At 46.9% G+C, this 19355-nt stretch overlaps 1 protein-coding gene and 2 non-coding genes across 5 annotated transcripts in view; 1 reads left to right on the forward strand and 2 right to left on the reverse strand.

Moving 5' to 3' along the window:
- LOC144670298 (uncharacterized) overlaps positions 1 to 19355 on the forward strand; it is a 940207-nt gene that overhangs the window by 12404 nt on the left and 908448 nt on the right. For 2 of the 3 annotated variants that reach the window (XR_013573841.1, XM_078532787.1), the window contains exon 2: positions 12826 to 12930. The gene's annotated coding sequence lies outside the window, so the exon portion shown is untranslated. Of the gene's footprint in view, positions 1 to 12796; positions 12931 to 19355 lie in introns of those variants that run through there. The other variant, XM_078532788.1, reaches the window with a different exon arrangement.
- trnat-agu (transfer RNA threonine (anticodon AGU)) lies at positions 7889 to 7962 on the reverse strand. The gene has a single exon. It is a non-coding gene; the product is annotated as a tRNA-Thr (tRNA).
- Positions 19138 to 19209, reverse strand: trnaw-cca (transfer RNA tryptophan (anticodon CCA)). The gene has a single exon. It is a non-coding gene; the product is annotated as a tRNA-Trp (tRNA).

Genomic DNA, 19355 nt, shown 5'->3' on the forward strand with positions numbered 1-19355 from the left:
CTCCCTTCCCCCTGCAGAATATTCTGTACCCTCCCCGTGATGTCCTTTACCCTGGTACCAAGGAGACAACACACCATCTGGGACTCACGGTGAAGGTTACAGAAATGCCTGTCTGTCCCCCTGACTATGAAATCTCCAATAATGACTGCATTTCTACTCTTTGCTGTTCTACCCTGTGCAGTTTCTTGCCCATTGATGCCATGGTCTGGACTGCACTCCTTCAGGGTGTCACCATTCCCAGCAGTCTCCAATGCTGAGTACCAGTTTGACAGTGGCACACACCCCGAACACTCCTTCATTTCTTGCCTCTTCCTACTCTTCCGGATTGCCACTCATCTACCATCTTGAACACTCTCTTTCCTTTTTGTGTGTTCCCTTCCTGTAACGTACGATCCAGGAAGCTGTCATCCTCCCTGATTCTCTGCAGTCACTCCAGCTGCCCCTCAAGCACGGAAACCCTGAACTCGAGCTCAAGCAGCTGGAGACACTTCCTGCACATGTGGCCCCCAAGTCACATGAAGTGTCCTGAGGCTCCCACATGGGGCAGGAACTGCAAACAACAGGTCTCAGCTGCCCATCCATGATCGAAAACAAACCTCTAATCCCTCTTTTAGAATCCAGTTTGTACCTTGTTTAAATTATTAATTTTATGTTTTGCCTCTTGACCTGCTCTGCACTAATACTCTTATTGCACTTATACTTACTGTTGTACTTACCCTGATTGAAATGTTTAATTTTCCAGCTCCTAGTTTAAATCAAAGCCCTAATTTAGAGAAATCTGCACAAACCAACCAGCTCCCTTCTTTCCCCTGATATCATGCTTTGACTATTTATTATAAACATGGCCGGTTTGCTCCAACCCCTCCCTCACAGCTCTTTATCCACCCAGCACCGTCGTCGCTGTCACTCTTCTCTTCTCTCCTTCTCTCTCTCGCTGCTGTTCTGCCGCTGCTTTTTAACCATTGTCCAGCCTCGCTCAGGCTCGTCCACAGTCCCAAGTTTCTGACTGTTTAGGAAATTCTCTGATCTTTCTTTGCTCCAAGATGGGTGACCTCACAATTCCGCATGTTGACCACCATCGGCCACAGTTTTGTTTACTCACTGAATCTGTCAATGAGCCTTTGAAACTTGCTGCTCCCTCCTACACTACTAACCATGTCACCTAACCTAGTGCCATCAGCAAACTTGGATATAGGCTGGAAGTTATTAAAATTTAAAATAAAATTTCAGGGAATGGGAATAGAACAGCCGGCTGACCTGACAGAGCATCAGATCTGTCTCAACCCCACCCCACCCCACTCTGAAAAACAACCGCTCGCCACCACTTTATCCTTTCTGTCCCTTATTCAATTTTGTATCCATGCTGCCTCTGTCCTTTAATCCCATTTGCTTGAATTTACTGACAAGACTATTATGTGGGAGTTTTTCAAACGCCTTTGGAAGAGCGGAAACATATCATTAACCTTACTACCCTACTCTGAAACTTTGCCAAGAAATGTATCAAATATTTTTGGAGAGGATTTAAACTAGATTGGCAGGGGGATGGGAACCTGAGGGCGGATTCAGATCGGACAAATTCAGAGCAGGGAGCGGGAGACAGAAAATTAGCGGGTGACTCTGAAAGACAGAAAAAGCAAAGGTTAAAATGTTTAAACACAGGAATTTGGCAAAGTTAAAAGGTATTTATTTCAATGCAAGGAGTAAAGCAAAGAAAGCCGATGAGCTGAGGGCACAGATGGACACGTGGTAGCATGATGATATTGCTATGACGGAAACTTGGGTTAAAGAGGTGCAAAAATGCCAGCTCAACATCCCTGGATAAAGGGTTTTCAGGCAGGATATAGAGGGGGCTGAAAAAGTGGGGGTGCAGCATTATTTGTCAAAGAATCAATTACAGCTGTGAGGAGGGATGATATATCAAATGGTTCATCAAATGCGGCGAGATAGTTTGAGTTCAGAAATAAAAAGACAGCAGCCACACTACTCAGAGTGTACGAGAGAACCCCAAACAGTGAGAGGGAGATAGAAGAGTAAATGTGGATGCAAATTTCTGAGTACAAAAACATTGGGGGGAAAATAGTTTGGTACTTCAATTACCCTAATATCAACTGGGGTACGAACAGTGTAATAGGCACAGAATTCTTGAACTGCATTCAGGGGAACTTTTTTGGCCAGCACATAAGCCCGATGAGAGGGAGTGAAATTCTAGATTTAGTCTCAGGAAATGAAGCTGGCCAAGTGGATGAAGGTGCAGTGGGTGATCATTTTGGAGATAGTGACAACAATACAGTGGGATTTAATATAATTATGGAAAAGATAATGATAGAACAGGAGTGAAAGTTCTAAATTGGAGAAGACAAATTTTATGAAGCTAAGAGTTGACCTGGCCAAAGTGGACTGGTTGCAGCTACTTGAAGGGAATCAGTGTGACAGACCAGTGGGAGGCATTCAAAAGCAGGATTCTACGGGAACGATGTATACATGTCCCCACAAAGAAAAAGGACAATACTGCCAAATCTAGAGCCCCCTGGTTATCTAGGAGTATACAAGGTCAGATAAAGCAGAAGACATACCTGTCTGTTTCAAAGCCAAGTACGACTAAGTCAGCCCCAATGAACATGTTTAAGAAATCGCCCAATCCACAGCTACATGACTGGGGCAATTATGAGGTCATCCCCTGGCATATCACGTGAGAGCTGGAGCTGCAGGGGAGACGGTGGCATAGTGGTATTGTCACTGGACTGGTATTCCAGAGACCCAGGGTAATGTTCTCGGGACTGGGGTTCGAATCCCACCATAGCAAATGGTAGAATTTAAATTCAATAAATATCTGGAATTAAAGCCATTGAACCAATGAAACTATTGCCGATTGTCATAAAAACGAATGTTCTTTAGGGAAGGAAATCTGCTGTCCTCACCTGGTCTGGCCTACATGTGATTTCAGACCCACAGAAACGTGGTTTACTCTTTTAAAAAACAGTGCCCTCTGAACAAGGGGTTGGACAATTAGTGCTGCCCTAGCCAGCGATGCCCACATTCCAGGAACGAATAAAAAAAAACCCACAAGGCATCACCACCAGATTTGTGACTGGGTTCAAACCCCAACATCCTGTCACAATGACTTTTCAAGTAAAGCTGTCGGCTGCTTGAAAACACATCAGTTAAACTTTCTGCTTAACCACGAGGAGAACTCGGGAGACGTGTATTCAGAAAATCATTCAAAAACCTTGGAGATTGAAATCCTGTGAGGAAAAGTCAAGTTATTATTGAAAACTCCGCTCAGAGAGCTTCATTGGACAGCAGAGAAATCAGGTGAAGAATCCAGGTAAATCGACAACAGCGAACAGGTCAACATCGAAACTGGATCAACTCCTGTGAAGGTCAATGAGTAAAAGCTGAGAGCTCAGTGCATCATCAGTTCATCAAGTAGAGATACAGCATTCTGTTTGGAATTTATTGATTAGGATTTACTGAACTGAATGGAGTAGACCATCATTGCAGAACAAGAAATCATTTCTAGATTTGTTTTTTGAACATCCAGTTTGTTCAGACATTGACATCAAATAAATTAAAATAACAGGGCAAATTAATTGTTAATTTAAAAACAAACCTGAATTGTGAATAAAGAAATTGGAACAATTAAATTACAAACAAGAACTCGAGTGGCCTGCGAGCTCAAATAGAGAAAATGAATTGCAGAGTGAAGAGTTTAAAATGTGGATTTGTTGAGTGTGGGGATTAGGTGCAGGCGGGGAAGGAGCTACTGTGTAATTTAAACTAAGTGACAACAGCAGAAGTACAAAAGGGAAGGGGTGGAACACTCTAAATGACGAGAAGTTTAGTTAAACAGACAACTCATATCAGTGAAATGTTGGGACAGCTGAGAGCTTTTGCCTACATATCCTGTGCTCAGTGGGAACTCCAAATCAGGCTGATGATAAATGTCAGATCCATAATACATTGGAAAACCAAGCAGAATACAGAAAGTACAGAGAAGAGCTGGAAAAGGAAATTAGATCAGCAGAGGGAGTCTATGAGAAAAGATCAGCAGTTAACGCAAGCAAAAACACTCCAGACCTTTACCAACAAATGGAGAGTCACTGAAAGAGTGGCTGATTTGGAGATCCTATGGAGGCAGAGGGCATAGCTGAGGTACTAAATGAGAACATACATCTGCTCTCACATAACAAGCGAATGCTGCTAATGTCACAGTGATGGAGGAGCTGGTGGAGAATTTGGATAGGATGAAAATAGATAAAGAGGAAGCAATTACAAGGTTGGCAACCCTTACAGTAGAAAATTCACCCAATTCAGATGGAATACATTCTGGATTACTGAGGGAAGGAAGGGAGGAAATAGCAGGGACTTGATCCACAATCTTTCAATTCTCCTTGGACATGGGAGTGAAGCCAGTGAACTGCAGGTTGCTAATGTTACATCTGTGTTTATAATGTATAGGGATAAACCCAGTAACCATAGACCAGTTAATCTAATGATCTTGGTGGGGAAATGTTGAGAGGCAATAATCTGGGACAAGATTCATTGTCACTTGGTAGAACATGGGTTGATAAATTACAACCAGCATAGATTGGTTAACAGAATATCAGGACTGAAATAGAACCACATGTAAGGTACAGCATAGAAAGAGGCCATTCAGCCCAATGTGTCTGTGCTGACCAAAAAAGAAAAAACAATTAAAAACCTGCTCATTAAAATCCCACCTTCCAGCACCCGGTCCATATCCTTGCAGGTTCCAGTGCTTTAGGTGCAGATCCAGGTGCCTTTAAAATGAGTTGAGGGTTTCTGCCTCCACCACCAAACGAGGCATCGAATTACAAACACCCACCACCCTGTGGGTGAAGATGTTTTGCCTCATGTCCACTTCTACCAATCACCTTAAACCTGTGCCCTCTGGTAATTGACCACTGTGCTCAGGGAAAAAGGACATCCCTGCCTTCTCTATCTCGGCCCCTCATAGTCTTGTACACTTCAGTCAGGTCACCATCAGCCTCCTTAGTTCTAAGAAAAACAACCCCAGGCTATCCTATCTTACCCCATAGATGCAATTTTCAAGTCCTGGCAATATTCTTGTAAATCTCCTCTGTACTCTTCCCAGGGCAATAATGTCCTCCCTGTAATGTGGTGACGAGACCTGTGCACAAAATTCCAGCTGTGGCTGAACCAGTGTTTTATACAGTTCCATCATTACATCCCTGCTTTTGTGTTCTAAACCTTGTCCAATAAAGGAAAGCATTCCATATGCTTTCTTTACCACCTCATCCACCTGTCCTGCCACCTTCAGGAACCTGTGGATATGCACAAGGTATCTAACTCCCTCTACCCCTCCCAATAACCTATTTATTGTGTAGTTCCCTAGCTTTGTTTGCCTTCCCCAAATGCATTACTTCACACTTCTCTGGATTGAATTCCATCTGCCATTTTTCCGTCCACTCAACCAAACCATTGATATAATTCTGGAGACAAAAGCTATCCTTTCCACTATCAACTACAGGGCCAATTTTTGTGTCAAACTCCCCAAAGCCATCTACAAGGCACAAGTCAGGAGTGTGAAGGAATATTCTGCACTTGCCTGGACGAGTATAGCTCCAGCAACTCCCAAGAAACTTGGCACCATCCAGTATAAAGCAGCCCGCTTGATTGGCACTCATTCCACAAACATTCATTCCCTCCACCACTGTTGAACAGTGGCAGCAGTACGTACCATCGACAAGGTGCACTGCAGAAATTCACCAAGGCTCCTTAGGCAGCACCTTTCAACCCACAACCATTAACACCTAGAAGGACAAGGGCAGTAGGTGCATGGGACACCATCAACTGGAAGTTCCCCTCCAGGCCTCTCACCATCCTGACTTGGAAATATATCGCTGTTCCTTCAATGTCACTAGGTCAAAATCCTGGAACTCACTCCCTAACAGCACTTTGGGTGTACCTACACCAGAGGGACAGCAGTGGTTCAAGAAGGCAGATCACCACCACCTTCTCAAGGGCAATTAAGGATTGACAATAAATGCTGGCTTAGCTCGCGACACCCACATCCCAAGAATGAATAAAGAAAGGATAATATCCCAAGGTTGCATACCGCCATTGTCACATTGCGACACCGCCTTGTGCTATTCCCCAAATGTTCTGGAATGGCAGCCCAAATCCCCAGACCATTATCCTCCCTTCAGCCAACATTCTGTCCCTTGATTAAGTCCATCCTGAGAAAGAGGTACTCGGCATTCCTAGTTCCTCTGCAGACATCCGGTTGCTGCTAATGGACCAAAAGGCATAAAACCTGAAAGAAACCCTCTGGCCCAGCCCTCTAAGCATATCTCCATTAGACCATGCAGACAATACCTGCTTCATAGATAACAATGGCAGGAAGTATAAGCAATTTCAGTGCCAGCATTCTGTGGAAATAGAGGATTCAAGATAAAACAGAATTCAAAATACTGAACATCCTCAGGGAGCAGGACTCAAGTCAAAGTGGAAAAATCCCATGGATTTATAGATGAAAGCTTTAACCACTGGACAATAGCAGCTGAAATCACCCCCCTTTTATACAGAGCAAAAATGTTCCTACACTGTTTCACTTTTGTTCAAGTTGTTTATAGTCAAATGAAGAAAATAAAATGTTGGAGAGAATTTCCTTCATTTATGGAAACACCAACAGTGTTGAAAGGGGAAAGGATTAGGGGGAACTTCTTCACTCAGAGGGTGGTGAGAGTGTGGAACGAGCTACCATCTGACGTGGTAAATGCGGGCTCACTCTTAAGTTTTCAGAATAAATTGGATAGATACATGGATGGGAAAGGTCTGGAGGGTTATGGACTAGGTGCAGGTCAATGGGACTAGCGGAATAATATTTCGGCACAGACTAGAAGGGCCGAATGGCCTGTTTTCTGTGCTGTAGTGTTCTATGGTTCTAACCGCCAGTTGTCAATCACTCAGCCCCATCAGACCCACCCACACTGACGGGAGCTTCCTGCATCCAGCACTGGCCCTGTCGCACTCACCAGCTGCTCACCCAGACCCCACTCTCACAAACACTGAACATGGCTACCCAACCCAGACTCGTCCCCTCCACACTGACAGATACAACACGGTCACACTCTGCTTCAGTGAGATGAATGTCGCCAGCGGTTTCTTTTGAAGAAATTGTGGCTGATTGAGGCACTTTGAAATTCCTGATTATTTGTAGTGAATCAGTCATAAACCCCTTGGGTTTTTCGTGGAGTTATACCTAATATCCCCCTTTGTGAAAGGCTATTTAAGATAAATGATAATCTCTTTCGGTGAAGCAGGTTGTGAGGAGAATTCCTTGAAACGTTTACGTGCTGTCACGTTAACAACATGTAAACAATTGACATTTTTATTCACGAATAAAGTTAAACCAAATGTCTGCCCCGATGTTAGCTCAGAATATTCAGCATTTTAAACGGAGTGGGAAACAGTTTAAACACACATCTTCAGTGAGTTCTCGGAAAACAGGATTTAGCAACTGATTGTTGCAGCGTTCATGCAGTCACCTGTTTTTATCTCTTCCTCTTATGAAGTTTGAATCCTCTCGCTGACCCAGTGATTTTTTTTCTTGTTCTGTTCTCTTGTTCTTCCAAAATCTCGATGTCAGTGTCCTGAGCCTCTACTATTAAATAGAAAAGCGCCCATCTCTTCCAGTAGAAACGCACGAGGGAGTTTCTCAGTGTGAGTGGCCAATTTCCACAAATCTCTTCTTTAGTCAAAGAAACAAAACTCTCTTTGCATTGAAAGAGTAGAAGATAATCTATGGCACAAAGATGGACAATTTGAACCAGCAATTCGGAAGTACTCACCCGAACCAAGCCATATTTTGCACAGGTCAGCTCAAAAGCTTGGGAATTAAATAAGGCTCCGCTGGGATTTGAACCCAGGATCTCCTGTTTACTAGACAGGCGCTTTAACCAACTAAGCCACAGAGCCAAGATTCAGTCATAAATACTTTAATGACGGATCCAAACTTCAGGAGTTCCTGGAAAACAGGATTTAGTCGTTTTTTCCAGTAGTTCTCCAGTCACCTGTTTTAATCTCTCTTCCTCTTATTCCCCGGGATGATGTTTGAATTCTGTCACTGACCCAGTGATTTTTTCACTTGGTCTTCCAAAATCTCGATGTCAGTGTTCAATTGTGAAATAGAATTGTGCCCATCTCTTCAGGTATCAAGAGTCTCTCAGTGTGAGTGGCCTCTTCCCCCAAATGTCTTCCTCAGTCGCAGAAACGAAACTCTGTTCTTGTGTTAAAATCTTTGCAGCTGTTCAACGATACAGGGAGAGACTATTTTAAACTACAATTCTAGAACAAAGACAGATTTCGCCCTGTTATGACGGAAGTGCGTAATCGCACAGATCAGTTTCAACGAAATAAGGCGCTGCTGGGATGATGAACCCAGGAGCTCCTCTCCACAAGGCAAGTGCTTTATCAGCTAAACCAGTTAACTGATTTCTTCTCCGCCGATGCTGCCAGACCTGCTGAGTTTTTCCAGGTAATTCTGTTTTTGTTTTGGATTTCCAGCATCCGCAGTAGCTTTTAGCTTTTTGTTTTTAAGACTAATGATGCTCAGTTGAGCACATGGAAATACTGGAAATAATTCGCAGATCTGGCAGTATCTGTGAAACGAGGAATAATTTACATTTCAGACAGCAACCTTTCACCAGAACGACCTGAAACGTGAATCTGTTTCTCTCCCCACAGATGCTGTCAGATCTGCTGAATATTTCCAGTGTTTTCTGACTTTGTATCTGATTTCCAGCATCTGCAGTATTTTGCTTTTGGACCAAAGGACAATGTGTTGCCTTTCCTGCACTGAGGGTTATTGCAGGTCTCTCTGGCTGTGATTATCATTGATTATCCATGTCTGGGCTCTTTATGATTCCGTGAGTTTGCCGTAATTTGGGAGTGAGCGCCAGACAAAAAGACGTAGTTAGTTGATTTCTCTGTAAACTTTTCGAATCTCTGCCTTTTCCGGACCTATAACAAATTCATAAATGAGGGAATCACACACATCACTCCCTGAAACTCCCCCGCCAAACATTGAGCGGTTTATCGTGAGGTGGTTCCATTTACTGTATTCAGACACACACCTGGTATCAAAGTAGCCGTGTTCGGGATGTGACTCACACACACAGTTTTATGCTTGGATGTCGGATATGCTGCGATATGAGGTGATGCTCTTTCCATAGAAACATAGAAAATAAGAGCAGGTGTAGGCCATTCGGCCCTTCTAAAAAGCAGGTCTACAGACCAATGAAGGCTGAGCTTTCATAAAAAACGCCATGAACTGAAGAACATATGTTGGGTGGAAAGAGCTCAGGAAATACAACAACTCACCAGCAGTCAGGCATGTGAGGATTCTTCAGTGCAGCCAAGACCATTTACAGCTCAAGCACAAAAGGACCTACCCCACTGAGAACTCAGAATGTAGTGGTGCTTATTAAGCCCAGTGGAAGTAGCACTCGCTGGAAGGAACATGTCCAGGCTCCCCTCAACTGAGACTCAGTCCTCGACATGAGTGCCCACGACCACATTCCACGACATGCTACCCACCACCAGCTCAGCACAATCCCAGCCCGACATGAGGTTGGAAAGGCCATCCGACAGCTAAGAACCATCAAGGCCAGCGGCGCAGATGGAACCCCACCAAAGCAGTGAAATACGGTGGAGAAATACTCTTAAAACAAATACATGACCACATCTCCCTCATCTGGAGGGAGGAGAGCATGTCAGGGGATCTCTGAGATGCCGCAATTGTGACCACCTCCAAAAAAGGAGACCAGACTGACTGTGGTAACTATAGAGGGGTATCTCTGCTCTCTGCCACAGGGAAGGTCGCTGCAAGAGTCCTCCTCAATTGCCCTCTCTCCATGCCTGAATAACTCCTACCAGAGTCACAATGCAGAACTTGTCCATCAAGCGGCACAGTGGAAATGATCTTCACAGGAAGACAAGACCAAGGAAATGCAGAGAGCAGCAGCAACCTCTATTCATGTCCTTCTTTGACCCCATAAAGGCCTTCCACTCTATCAACCGGGAGGGGCTGTGGAGCATCCTCCTCAAATTTGGCTGCCCACAGAAATTAGTCACCATCCTCCACCTGCTGCAGGATGACATGGAGACCGTGATCCTTACCAAGGGATCTGCTGCAGACCCACACTAGGGAAAACTGGGGTCAAGCAAGTCTGTGTCATCGCACCAATGCTGTTTTCCACCTTCCTCGCTGCAACACCTCCAACCCATGTAAGATTTTGTGGGTTCGGGGGCCACAGATACAAGAATAGACAGTCAACTAGTCAGAAGTAATTTTAAGATAGTTTATTAAGTATATTAAGAAGGAACTGTTTAGGTATGATATGTTAACTAATTGGACAGAAAAAGATCTGTAATAGCCTGTGATAGCAGCATTCTGCCCTCTAGTCAAAGTGTTAGGGAACTCTTCCCTCGATATCTCCATCTTCCTCCTCCTCCTCTGGTCCATCTTCCATCTGAAGAAGGCAGCAACCCAATCAGCACCTCACCAGCACTGTTTATGGGGGGCTAGTAGCTTACCACTTGTCCATCGTCTATCTAACTATTTTGACCAATGGATACAGGACAGGTAATCAAAACGTTAGGATGGATAACACCCCACCCCATCCCCACCTCACCCCACCCCGTGCATCACCCTGCTCAAGGTCAGCTTTTTAGTTTACATCTTGCTGAGGGTCATATCCTGTCCCTTTCTAAGTGCTCACATAGATAAACAGATGTACCAGACGCCATTCTATCAGCCTAGGAGTGTCAACATGGCAGCCTGAAGACTATCTGGAGGTTAAATTGTTTAAAAATTCTCCTTCCAGTGCGAGAATCAAGGCTGTTTTGTGATTCCCATAAAATGCAGAAAATACCCGCTTATTAAAGACCCCAATGTCTTTCACCCACCTCCATGAAGCTGCGCACCGGAGTGGGGCTACTCTATAGGACGAGTGGGAAACTACTCAACCTGCGTCACCTCCATTTCGGAACCGAGATCACCCCAACCCCAGTGAATGAGCTGCAGTCCGCTGATGATGCTTGTGTATGCGCACACTCACAGGCCGATATCCAAACTATCACTAACACGTTCAAGGAGGTGTATGAAATAATAAGACTTGGGCTAAGGTCCCGAAAGTTAAAGGTCCTCTACCAGCCTGCTCCCGATGCAAACGCTGCCTCCCGACTGTCAAGATCCATGGCGAACCATTGGACAATGTGGATCATTTCTCACACCTTGGGGGCCTCCTCTCAGTGAGGGAAGATATCCATAATGAAACCAAACATTGCCTCCAGTTTGCCAGCACAGCATTCGGCCGACTGTTTAAAGGAATATTTGAGGTCAAGGACCTCAAACCCGGCCCCCAGCTCCTGGTCTACAGCGCTGCAGTGCTACCTGCCCTCCTGTATGCGTCAGAGACATGGACATCGTACAGCAGACACCTTAAATCCCTGGAGAAATATCACCAGCGGCGCCTCCACAAAATCCTGCAAATTCAATGGCAGGAGAGGTGCCCCAATATCAGTGTCTCCTCTCAGACCAACATCCCCAGTATCGAGGCACTGGTTATGGTTAATCAGCCAAGTTGGCCGGTACACATTATCCGCATTCCTGACACAAAACCCCCAAAACAAGCTCTCTACTCCGAGGTATGTCATCGCAAGCGGTTACCAGGAGGGTAGAGGAAACGTTTCAGGGACGTCCTCAAAACCTCCCTGATAAAATGCAACATCCCCACCAATTTGTGGGAATCTCTTGCTCGAGGCGCCCAAACTGGAGAAGAAGCATCCGCGAAGGTGCCAACCATTTGGAACATCTCCGACAGGCCCAGGTGGAGGCCAAGTGCAAACAGCGGAAGGAGCGGAGCAACATCCAAGCATCCCACCCACCCGCCTCCTCAAACACTACCTGCCCCAACCTGTGCAGAGTGTGCAGAGCCAGCATTGGACTTTTTAGTCTCCTCAGAAACCACACCCCAGAGTGGAAGAGAGTCATTCTCAGTCACGAGGTACTGCCTAAGACAGGAGAGTAAATTCTCCTGTGAGTGTCTCTGGGTGATGAGCTGATGGTGCTCGGAGCTCTCATCTTTTACTCATTGACCTTTGGAAGGGTTGATCCAGCTTTCGTGTTGACTTGTCTCTAGTGTCGTTTTACAGAAATTCTTCACCCGATTTTCTGCTGCCTAATGAATCTCTCTCAACCGAGTTCTCAATAATAACTTGCCTTTTTCTCACAGGATTTCAATCGCCATGTTTTTGAATAATTTTGTTAAAGGATTTGCCCACAGCCAACTTCAAGGAGCTGCAATGTGATAAATACAAAGTAATTTGTTTTGAAGTGATGTTAACTGAGGGACAAATGTTGGCTCTGGCTCCCTGGAATAACTCCCCCGCCCCTCTCCAAAATAGTGCATGGTATCTGTTACCTGAGGAGGCAGATGGCACCTTAATTTGTCATGTCATCTAAAAGCTGGCACCCCTAATAGTAAAGAATTCCCGCAGTACTGCACTGGAGAGTCAGACTGCCTTACTGCTCAGGTTTTTAACACACAACCTCCTGCTATGTAAAAGCAAGAGACCTTTTGACTGAGCCGTAGCTCACAGCAGAGAATAAAGCCGGCAGACAGTGTACTCTGTAAGGAGAGACAGAACTAGATTGCTCATTGGAGGAGTGTTCCTGGGTTTCAGAGTTAGACGTTCGTCGTTGAAAAAGTTGGACTTTTTTATCATGGCAGGGAGAGAGAGTGTAGCAGGAATTTCCATTCCCAGTGTTACCTTTAGATTAAGGATTGGATATGATGAGCTGCCAGAGACCAACAGGAATTAATGATGACAACTGTATCAGTCGGATTCACACGTGAAGAAATCAGACATCTGCTGTGGTGTGTTAGTATTATTGGTGCCTATATCACATATCCACTGGCTGGAAGAAATTATGTTTTATCATCACAGTCAGGTGATTTAGTAAAGATAGAACCTGGAGTTTTTCAGTGTTCCCAACTCCTTGAGCTTCTAGAAGAGGCAAAATATGTAACACAATATCCTCTAATACCCCACAGATGGGGAGTAAGGATATATGACAATATCCAGCAATAAAGCACATTAGAAACCAAGACCCTATCTTCCCCTCTCAGAGGGATGTGAACAATCCAGCCAAACTATTGACAACAAGAGAAGAGGAGTTTTACCCAGAGTCCTGGGGTCAATATTAGTCCCTCAAACAGAATCTCTCAAACAGGTTATTCAGTCATTGATCAGGTTGCAGTCTGTGGGATCTTTCTGTGTGCATTCAAACAAAAACCTCACTTAAAAAGCCACGGCCCCTTCCCACCCCACCCCCTCCTGCCATTGGTCGTGAGGTTTTGTGTCTTCTTGAGGTTGCAAAATGTGCTGGAGAAATTCAAGTTCCTCCCCCCTCACGCAATCCCTCCAGTTTCCTCTGTTCCTTCAGCTCTCACCCCCCTCTCCCACCTCTTACTGCCTCCCTCCCTTCCTCTACCCCTCTCTCCCTCCCTCCCTCTATTGCATGCTCTTTCCCTCCCTCTCCTCCTCTTTCTCACCATCCCTCCCCTCCTTTCCTCTCTCTCTACCTCCCTCGCTCTCTCTCTTGTTGTGAAAGTCAACTTACCTTGAAGTTGAGAGCAGGGGTCCGGAACTTCAAATCCCAACAAGCCTCGCAATTGAGGCAATTGAGGCTTTTTCAGTCCTTTAGGCTGAGGACTGGCCCAGCGCCCCTGTGCATAAAGAAAACAAAGGGGCGAAAACCCGGTTCATGTGGCCAGGAGCATCAAAAACATTGGAGATAAAGTGTTCCAGGCAAATAACAGTGAGAGGGGAAAGGGAGCTTGCCCCAAAGGAAGAGGGACAGGGAGATATCCCACAGGGAGTGGGGCAGGGAGAGATCCCATAGGGAGAGGCGCAGGGAGAGATCCCAGAGGGAGAGAGGCAGGGAGAGACTCCATAGGGAGATGAGCAGGGACAGATCCCATAGGGAGAGATCCTATGGGGAGAGGGGCAGGGAGAGATCCCGTAGGGAGTGGGGCCGGGAGAGGCCCTAAAGGGAGAGGGGCAGGGAGAGGCCCCAAATGGAGAGGCCCAAAGAGAGAGAGACAGGGAGAAGTATCAAAGGGACAGGGAGAGGGACACAGAGATCCCATAGGAAAAAAGACAGGGAGAGATCCCAAAGGGAGAGGGACAGGGAGAGGCCCCAAATGGGGAGAGGCAGGGAGTGGTCCCATACGGAGAGGGGCAGGGTAAGATCCCATAGGGAGAGGAGCAGGGAGAGATCCCAAAGTGAGAGGGGCTGGGAGTGGTCCCATACGGAGAGGGGCAGGGTAAGATCCCAAAGGGAGAGGAGCAGGGAGAGATCCCATAGGGAAAGGGGCAGGTAGTGTCCCAAAGAGAGAGGGGCAGGGAGAGGCCCCAAAGGGAGAGGGGCAGGGAGAGGCCCCAAATGGGGAGGGGAAGAGAGAGATCCCATAGGGAGAGGGGCCGGGAGAGAACGCAAAGGGAGAGAGGCAGGGACTGGTCCCATAGGGAGAGGGGCAGGATGAGATTCCAAAGGGAGAGTAGCAGGGAGAGATCCCAAAGGAAGTGGGGCAGGGAGAGGCCCCAAAGGGAGAGAGGCAGGGAGAGACTCCATAGGGAGAGAAGCAGGGAGAGATCCCTTAGGGAGAGGGACAGGGTGTGGTCCCAAAGGGAGAGGGCAGGGGGAGGCCCCAAAGGGAGAGGGGCAGGGAGAGATCCTATAGGGAGAGGGGCAGGGAGAGATCCCATAGGGAGAGGGGCAGGGAGAGATCCCATAGGGAGAGGGGCAGGGAGAGATCCCATAGGGAGAGGGGCAGGGAGAGATCCTATAGGGAGAGGGGCAGGGAGACATCCCGTAGGGAGAGGGGCAGGGAGTGGTTCCAAAGGGAGAGGGCCAGGGAGAGGCCCCAAAGCTAGAAGGGCAGGGAGAGACCCCAATGGGAGAGGGGCACAGAGAGATCCCATAGGGAGAGGGACAGGGAAATATCCCATAGAGAGAGGGGCAGGGAGAGATCCCAAAAGGAAAGGGGCAGGGAGAGATCCCAAAGGGAGATGGGACAGGGTGAGCTATAAAATGAAGACTTCCAGACAGGGAGAGGAAGAGGCCGCAGTTAAATTGAAAAAGGTCTGCCAACAGTGAAGAGGGCTCAAGAGAAGGCCTGAATTTCCAAGAAGGCAGTGGAAGTTTGCTGACTCCAAGCTTCAGGCCTTTGGGGTGAAGGTTCCCCTTTGGAGCAGTGGAGTTCTGTTCACTGCAGCTGAAGCTGTGCTGGGGAGATGCTTCTTGAGAGCAGATTCAGGAGATCAGTGAACAGAATCTCGGGAGACCAAACTGAAAACCGGAAAGTTTCGCAATCATTTCATCCCTCCGAGTTGGAGTAAGATCTTCGAAGGTGAAGGCTGGAATCCCTCGTGAGAGAGGCAGAGTTTCAGTGAGATTGATTGACTCCCAGTTTTTCTCATGTCTGAGTGGGTTGTTGTGAAATCCATAGATTCTGTCTTGGTCGCCATTTATTTTGTATTGTGCATTCGACCTCAATTTGGCTGTTATTTCACGTGTACCTCACATTAATCCTGAATGTACTACAAATATCCCCGTGGAATCCTGTGGCTTTATTCACTGAGCAAGTGTCATGAATCACACACTTTAGTCACAGTAAAAAAATACGTTATTGGTCCCTAGCCTGATCTTACCAAAAACTTGTTGGGGGAGGGGCTGTCTGGACAAGGATCATGACTGTCTCTGATTCGTTTTCCTGGGATCTGTCTTCTCCCCAGGTTCCCACTGACCCCGGGCTCGGGGACTCTCAGGCCGGGCCGGGCTCTTTAACCGGCTCCATTCACTTTGGCAATCTCCATCTATCACTGGCCCTCTATCAAGCTCCACTTGTCCCCCGCCCCCCCCCCCCGCCCCCACCTTTAACCAGTTTATATTTGACCTCTCTTCTATTTTTCCTTAGTTCTGTTGAAGAGTCATACGGACTCGAAACGTTAATTATAGTTTACATAATAAAAGATGAATATAATGTTGTTAACACTGCGGTCTAACCAACTGAACTCAGCGGCTGTGTAGACGGAGGCGGCTGGGGTTAATGGACAGATTTTGTTTTACTTCTCATACTGGGTAACAGAGCAATTGCAAAAAGAATGGACACACCACATTGTTCCGATATAAAACTGTGCAAACTAAAAGCTAAGCGGGTGATTCGGAAGCCGGGGAAGAGGACTTTAATGTATCGAAATTGCAATTGACATTATCCTGTTCGCCAACATCCCCACACAATGATTACTGATATAAAAGCCCGCCACTTGAACAGTAACGCTTTTTTGAAAACAAAACAAAAACAGAATTACCTGGAAAAACTCAGCAAGTCTGGCAGCATCGGCGGAGAAGAAATCAGTCAACGTTTCGAGCCCTCATGGCCCTTCAGCAGAACTGCAGCATAGTTTCAACAAGGGAGAAATATAAATTGGTTTAAGGTGGGTGGGGGGCGGGGGGGAAGAGACACATTGAGGGTGTGGTGTGAGCAGATAATAATCAAAAGATGTCAGAGACAAAAGGGTCAAAGAGGTGTTGAAGGTGGTGGTCTTTGTCTGAGAAAAGTGCTAATTAAGAATGGAAAACAGGATATTCAAAGTACAGCTCTAGTGGGGGTGGGGTGGAAAGACTAAAGGTTTTAGTTTTAGATTTAAAAATAATGGAAATAGGTGGGGAAAGAAGAATCTATATAAATTATTGAAAAAAAAGCGGGTGGGGGGGGGGGAAAGAAACGGGGTGGGGATGGGGGGAGGGGGAGTTTAAGATCTAAAGTTGTTGAATTCAATATTCAGCCCAGAGGGCTGTAAAGTGCCTAGTCGGAAGATGAGGTGCTGTTCCTTCAGTTTGCGTTGGGCTTCACTGGAACAATGCAACAAGCCAAGGACAGACATGTTGGCAAGAGAACAGGGTGGAGTGTTAAAATGGCAAGCGACAGGGAGGTTTGGGTCTTTCTTGCGGACAGACCGCAGGTGTTCCGCAAAACGGTCGCCCAGTTTGCGTTTGGTCTCTCCAATGTAGAGGAGACCGCATTGGGAGCAACGAATGCAGTAGACTAAGTTAGGGGAAATGCAAGTGAAATGCTGCTTCACTTGAAAGGAGTGTTTGGGCCCTTGGACGGTGAGGAGAGAGGAAGTGAAGGGGCAGGTGTTGCATCTTCTGCGTGGGCATGGGGAGGTGCCATAAGTGGGGGTTGAGGAGTAGGGGGTGATGGAGGAGTGGACCAGGGTGTCCCGGAGGGAACGATCCCTACGGAATGCCGTCAAGGGGGGTGAAGGGAAGATGTGTTTGGTGGTGGCATCATGCTGGAGTTGGCGGAAATGGCGGAGGATGATCCTTTGAATGCGGAGGCTGGTGGGGTGATAAGTGAGGACAAGGGGGACCCTATCATGTTTCTGGGAAGGAGGAGAAGGCGTGAGGGAGGATGCACGGGATATGGGCCGGATACGGTTGAGGGCCCTGTCAATGACCGTGGATGGAAAACCTCGGTTAAGAAAGAAGGAGGACATGTCAGAGTAGCTGTTTTTGAAGGTAGCGTCATCAGAACAGATGCGACGGAGGCGAAGGAACTGAGAGAATGGGATGGAGTCTTTACAGGAAGCAGGGTGTGAGGAGCTGTAGTCGAGGTAGCTGTGGGAGTCGGTAGGCTTGTAATGGATATTGGTGGACAGTCTATCATCAGAAATTGAGACAGAGAGGTCAAGGAAGGGAAGAGAAGTGTCAGAGATGGACCATGTGAAGATGATGGAGGGGTGGAGATTGGAAGCAAAATTAATGAATTTTTCCAGGTCCCGACGAGAGCATGAAGCAGCACCGAAGTAATCATCGATGTACCGGAGAAAGAGTTGTGGGAGGGGGCCGGAGTAGGACTGGAACAAGGAATGTTCCACATACCCCATAAAGAGACAGGCATAGCTGGGGCCCATGCGGGTACCCATAGCCACACCTTTTATTTGTAGGAAGTGAGAGGAGTTAAAGGAGAAATTGTTCAGTGTGAGAACAAGTTCAGCCAGACGGAGGAGAGTAGTGGTGGATGGGGATTGTTGGGGCCTCTGTTCAAGGAAGAAGCTAAGGGCCCTCAGACCATCCTGGTGGGGGATGGAGGTGTAGAGGGATTGGACATCCATGGTGAAGAGGAAGCGGTTGGGGCCAGGGAACTTGAAATTGTTGATGTGACGTAAGGTGTCAGAGGAATCACGGACGTAGGTGGGAAGGGACTGGACAAGGGGAGAGAGAAGGGAGTCAAGATAACGAGAAATGAGTTCCGTGGGGCAGGAACAGGCTGACACGATCGGTCTGCCAGGACAGTTCTGTTTGTGGATTTTGGGTAGGAGGTAGAAGCGGGCTGTCCGAGGTTGGGCGACTATCAAGTTGGAAGCTGTGGGAGGAAGATCTCCAGAGGAGATGAGGTCAGTGACAGTCCTGGAAACAATGGCTTGATGTTCTGTGGTGGGGTCATGGTCCAGGGAGAGGTAGGAGGAAACGTCTGCGAGTTGACGCTCAGCCTCCGCGAGGTAGAGGTCAATGCGCCAGACAACAGCAGTACCACACTTGTCAGCGGGTTTGATGACAATGTTGGGGTTGGACCTGAGAGAACGGAGTGCAGTGAGTTCAGAGAGAGACAGATTAGAATGGGTGAGAGGAGCAGAGAAATTGAGACGGCTAATGTCACGCCGACAGTTCTCAATGAAAAGATCAAGAGAAGGTAAGAATCCAGAGGGAGGGGTCCAAGTGGAGGGAGAATATTGGAGGTGGGTAAAAGGATCCGTTGAACGGGGAGAGGACTCCTGCCCAAAGAAGTGAGCACGGAGACGAAGACGGCGGAAGAAGAGTTCAGCATCATGCCGAGCCCGAAATTCATTGAGATGAGGGCGTAAGGGTATGAAACTAAGTCCTTTGCTGAGCACTGAATGTTCAGCATCGGAGAGGGGAAGGTCATGGGGTATAGTGAATACGCGGCTGGGGCTGGGATTGTAAGATGGGGTGAGGACGGAGGGACAAGCAGGGGACAAAAAGCAGACAAGCTTTTTTGAGCCTAATGTGATTTGAACACGCAACCTTCTGATCTGGAGTCAGACGCGCTACCGTTGCGCCACAAGCCCATCCGTTCAATTATAGTATTTTACTGCTCCTACATTCGCTTCTTTACACCTTGATTATACTCCGGGGATTGGAATTTTGCTTAATCCCCATTTTCCCTCCGTTCTGTCAGGTCAGTGATTAATTTAAACTGTTTTCTAGGCTGTCT

This window comes from Cetorhinus maximus, chromosome 31 (assembly GCF_964194155.1).
Source record: "Cetorhinus maximus chromosome 31, sCetMax3.hap1.1, whole genome shotgun sequence".
Lineage (NCBI taxonomy): Eukaryota > Metazoa > Chordata > Chondrichthyes > Lamniformes > Cetorhinidae > Cetorhinus > Cetorhinus maximus.